Below are 6,000 nucleotides of genomic sequence, written 5' to 3'. Positions count from 1 at the left end.
AGTTGCTTCACTGACTGCGATGCACTGAATGCCTCGACAGCTGCCGTCTTGAGGGGATCAGGCCGGATACCGTCTTTGTCAACAAGATGACCCAGCACAAGGGTTTGACGGTCACCAAATTTACATTTCTTGGAGTTCAGAACCAGGCCGGCGTTTTTGATGCAGTCGAGCACAATATCCAGGCGCGTATTGTGCTCATTGAATGTGCGCCCGAATATAACAACGTCGTCAAGATAGCACATACAGATGTTCCATTTTAACCCACGCAGAATGGTGTCCATGAACCTTTCAAAGGTTGCTGGAGCATTGCACAACCCAAATGGCATCACATTGAATTCGAATAATCCATCCGGTGTTATGAAGGCTGTTTTCTCTCTGTCTGTCGGGTGTATCGGGATTTGCCAATATCCTGAGCGCAGGTCCACTGAAGAAAAATAAGAGGCCGAATGAAGGCAATCGATTGCATCATCAATCCGGGGCAGCGGGTAGACATCCTTCTTAGTCACGGCGTTTAATCTTCGATAATCGACGCAAAATCTCCAGTTACCGTCTTTCTTTCTGACGAGTATGACCGGAGCTGCCCAAGGACTCGAGGACTCTTGTATTATCCCATTTTTCATCATGTCACTCACTTGTTCCCCGATTATCTTGCGCTCGTTAGGCGACACGCGATAAGGCTTTTGCCTGATCGGGCGCGCAGATCCCGTATCGATAGTATGGCGTGTTCGTGACTCGGGAATCGAGAACGCTTTGTCCGGCTGCGCAAAGTCAAACATTGACAGATGCTTAGAAAGCGTATCCACCAAGGTATGGCGCTCCCTTGTGCTGAGCGACTTGTTTATCATAGACAGAAGCTTTTTGTTTGAGACTTGGCGAAGGTCATCAGGTTCACACGGCGAGTCTGTTAGTACGGCTACGGACGAAGACGTGTATTCTGTAAAGTAGGCGAGTTTCAAGCCGTCTGGAAGCAGGACGGGTTCTGCCGAGCAGTAGGCCGTCCACAAGCCAGCACGCCCGTTGCCGATGGATACCACACAATGAAGGACAAAAACGTTCTTCTTCACACAATTTAGATGCATTGGCTCTACCGAGGCATCGAAACTGTCTCGAACTTCACCGCGACATACAACCGGCACGCACACCGAACTGGACGCAGGCACAACAGTATCTGCACACACACAAAGTTCACCTTGACTGCAAGTCTCCTCTAAGAGCCCGGACGAAACATGACCATCTACGCAAACTTCCCCCGTGCGACAATCAACGGTCGCACCACACTGCCGCAAAAAGTCGATGCCCAAAATCACTTCGTGCGTCGATCGGGGAATAACTACAAACTCCGTCGCGAAAACTCCACCAGCCAGGGACACTTCAGCAGTGCACACACAAACAGGGCGCAACGACTCGCCGCTCACTCCACAAAACGTTGCAGCCTGGTCCCACGGAAATACAACTTTGCGCCCCAACCGACCTTTAAAACCGAGACTCATTACGGATACAGTTGCCCCGGTATCCACTAAAGCCATTGTAGGAACACCATCCACAAGTACATGCACTTTGTTCTTAATCATAGCAACTGCAGGGGGCATTTCTGTCGATAGCACGTGTCGAGCGACCTCACCCCCATCGGCCGCGCTAGATATAGTTTTCCGGTTGTGAAGGCGAGGCTGAGCGGCGCACTGGCGATGGAGATTGACGTAAACGCGGTGCACGAGAAGTTGGCGGTGGCGTCAAACTCCTGTCAGATGCCGGCGAGCGGCTCCGGAAGCTTCTCTGCCAGTAATCGTTGCCAGGAGGGACGCCAGCTGACCAAGAGGTGGTGTATGGATGTTGAATTGTCCTCGTAGGAGGTGTGGTCCTTGTTGAAGGCCCCGATCGACGATTCCGCGTTGTTGGGCGACGATTGCAAAATCTCGCTATGTGGCCCACGACACCGCATTGGAAACACACCGGCAGATGCCGCAAATTTCGATGTTCCTGCACGTAGTCACGCATGTTGCTGTCGACTGCATAGCCAGCAGGTGGGTCCCATTCATCGTGGCTAGGCATCTGCCGCCCGGAGGCGTGCGTGCGGCGAGGGCGTTGGTCGTAGTCATGATCTTGATAGCTTAGGGTCCCTCTCGTTTGAGGGGTAGACCTATACTCGACGGTCGCTGAGTGAACCGTGGGTTGCCATGCGGTCGAAACGGCCGTGTTTCGCATCTCGTGTGGTAAGTACGCACCAGCGATGCCGGGTGTGCTACGATACATTTCTTCCCGATGGAGCAACTCTTCGCGAACAATCTGCCGTATTGTTGATGGAAGGTCAACACACGAACTCGGGTCTGCACTTGTCACCGTTGTGACATTAGCCAGGCGACCAAACTTCGGTATTATCCGTCGCATCTTCAGCGTCTCAAAGGTCCTGCAGTGGCGAATGACGTCAGACACGGAATCCAAGCTTTCTTTGCTGATCAAAAAATTGTAGACGTCTTCGGCTATCCCTTTCAACAAATGTCCAACTTTGTCCTCTTCAGACATTTGAGAGTTCATTATTTTGCACAGTTTCAGCACTTCTTCGATATAAGTCGTACAGATCTCGCCGGGAATCTGAGCTCTTTGCGAAAGCGTCTGTTCGGCGCGTTTCTTTTTTGCGCTGGAGTCTCCAAAACACGCTCTGAGCTCCTCTACGAAAAGCTCCCATGAAGTGAGCGTGTCTTCGTGATTCTGATACCAGACGAGTGCTGTGTCGGTAAGAGAAAACACAACATTTGACAACTGTGCGGTCGAGTTCCAACCGTTAGATCGGCTCACCCTTCGGTAGTTTGTGAGCCACTCGTCGACATCTTCTCCGGCTTTTCCTCCGAAAGTGAGTGGCACCCGGTAGTATTGCCACGGAACGCCAGGTGCTGGCCTTGAAGCCGCGTCAGAACCTTCGGGAATCTGGCAGGCGTATTCAGTCATGTCAGGCGATGGTGGCGGAAGTCCGGCAAGTCGACGGCTTCGGCGAAGTTGTAGCAGCGTAGGCTCCGTGGTTACGAGGTGTACCCCGCACCTCCACCAATTTGGTACAAGCACGGGGAAAAGGGCTTTATTTAGGCGTGCGAGAGCAGGAATGGCAGGCTACGAACAACAGGAATGGCCGCTGCACAGTCTTCGTTCTCCTCTTCCCCTCTCTTCTTGATCCCCGCGTCCCTTTGACGCGCTTGGACGTAACAATATTATGAAGATTTGTTGTCAATTCTTACCATGCTAGTTAGTACGCGGGAGAGCAGTAGCTTCGCAAATGGTTACTCATCGCAGTAGTGAGCTAGTTTGTGCTTTACTGCATTCTCTAATCGTGGCGAGCAAACGTTGTCAGGTGACGGAGCATGCAGAAGCCTCCTCATACTTGATTATTGCACTAGATTACATTTTTTGCACTACATAATTGGTTTAGTGTGCATGACACTGGAGCTCTTGCCTCCTAATGCTAGGTTCAGTTGCTTTACAGTGCGAAACGATAATGTGGAGGTTTTCACATAATGGCAGAGTAATGCAGAGGGGCACTTGCACGGGTTGTGTTAACAATCTAAGAGAATGTAACGCTTCTCATGTCTTGGTCGAAGGTAAGTTATAAATCAAACTCTTGCTCTTGTGGAATCGAAAAACTCTATGCGACAGAAAGGAGTGCTTGTAGTAACTGGTACATACGCGGTTGGTGTAAACAATACATGTTTAAACACATAATGTAGCACTTGATTAGTCGAACAAAACTATAAAAATAACACGAATTCATGATCATCTGCCCTTATTTCAGGCGATGTTAAGGCGTCCTGGTCATCGGATAAGAAAATAACACAATCCGAGCGAAAGTTAGGTGTTCTTTTAGGTGTAGAAGCTTAGGTTTCTTTTTTCCACACTCCCAAATCTGTAAATATGCTCGAATCTGACATACCGTTAAAATTTAGCCGCCATTTAAGACGGTGCATGTTATTGCTAGTAGAAGAAAGGCAACGGAAATAATTCCAATGGAAACTCAGTGAACGGAAATTATTAGAATGCCAACTGAAATACAGAGAGTAGATACACTGTCAAATTCACCGGTTTCTATAGGTGCTGTGAGGAAAGAGATAAGCAGGGGTTACGTAATATTCATTGGAAGTGCACAATAAGAACCCAAATTGGACAACATGTGTTTGCGTTAAGCGCCGCTTTCCGTTGTGCACAATCACGTCAGTCATTATGACAACTAAATTTTATTACAATAGCCATTGCAGCATACAAATAGTCAACAATAAGGCGTTTCCTTAAACGAATAGACATTGCTCGTGACTTCGGCTAACACACACGGTAAAGTCTACGGCAACATTATGAAAGTTGCAGTTCCGAATAAGTGACGAAAAGAAAAAGGAAACCCATTTTTTTAAAAACGTTTGCGAAAATGCTTGGTAACATTGCGTTGCACTGCTAGGCCGTGCAAACATGTGCGAGAAGTTTGTTATCAGCTCTTGAAAATGCTTAATTTAGATTACCATCAAACAAACATCAAGCTATACCCAAAGCAGTCTTCTCGGTGGTAAATCACGCCATGTATTCGAGGCACCACGTTCCGACACAATAGACATTGTGATGTTCAGTAGCTCACACGATTACTCCGCCAACAGACAACATTACGACTTTAGTCTCAGCCGCCAGCCACTGTTAAGCTCAGCCCGCTGATTCATCTTCGCTGCAATATATCTGGCACAGCCTGAGATCGCGCACTTGCTGTCAGCTGCAACTGCGCCTGCTTGCAAAATCGCAAGCGCGTTTGTTCACCTCTCTCTTGCAACTCGGCCACAATTCGTTTGACAGCCCATCTGGTGCACTTCGGCCCGAATTCCAGCTACTGGGTCTACACGTGGAATACCCACGCAAGGCATCTTTGTTGGTTCTCTTCCGGTGATTCTACGCATCCGTTACAAAAGATTCGATAGCATTGCAAATAAAAAAAAACTCTCAGTTGCGACTAGAAGAACTATAGGACATAGGCGCTGTCCAGGACGTAATATCGCTTAACTGCGAAGCTATGCATTGATTAGTGTAGAGTGAAGTATTATGCAACTTCTTCCTTGACCCCCGATTTTGTTATGAAAACACAAAGCAAATTCGTTGCGGCTATAACAAAACCCCTCGCGCAATTCAGGCGCAATTGCATTTCCGGGACCATGGAAGAAGACAGAGCGCCACGTCTCGGTGCGAATGCACGCGGTGCGCAAAAATTAAAAAGGAATATGCACGTGTGATGGTAACATGTCAGACCAAGCGTTCTCCAACTCTATCATTGCCCGCTTGCCTATTCTTGTTCTCGCATTTGCAGAGCGCTCTATGCCTCTTGTTTTTCTTTTCGCTAGCTGTTTGTGCAATACACGTACGATAACCTCATTGATGAAAGAAGTGAAAATGGCGATGGCGTGAGAAGAGCAGTGGCCGCCGAGGTCAAATCCATGTCTGAATAGGGAAATATGATGGTGGTTTTGCTAACGACGTGTTATTGAAATGCATTGGTCACTCGTGCACTGCAGCAAAAAGTGCATCATATTGAACTTTGACTGTGCGAGAGGTTCTCGAGCGCTTCCGGAACACGGCAACTCGTGTATTTCTTTATATTTTAAACACAGGTGCAAAATCATAACGCGAACAGTGTATTGATAAATACCACTGAAATGAATGCTGATTTATTTGAATTATTATGAATGCAGCTCATCCTCCTGTGTCCCTTTTCGAAAGCTTTGCAAGTTTAGAAGAGGGCTGGGGAAGAGTTTGATTTTCTCAACATGCTCAACGCGCATGGCGAGTGGAAAGGGCCAGAAAAAGGTATAATTAGAAAAACCAGACAGTGAGCCCATCCAGATAAGTAAGAGGCCGTATTCTCATCATCATCATCAGCCTGATTACGCCCACTGCAGGGCAAAGGCCTCTCCCATACTTCTCGAACTACCCCGGTCATGTACCAATTGTGGCCACGTTGGCCCTGCAAACTTCTTAATCTCATCCGCC

This window comes from Dermacentor albipictus, chromosome 2 (assembly GCF_038994185.2).
Source record: "Dermacentor albipictus isolate Rhodes 1998 colony chromosome 2, USDA_Dalb.pri_finalv2, whole genome shotgun sequence".
NCBI lineage: Eukaryota > Metazoa > Arthropoda > Arachnida > Ixodida > Ixodidae > Dermacentor > Dermacentor albipictus.
This window is presented reverse-complemented; position numbering follows the sequence as displayed.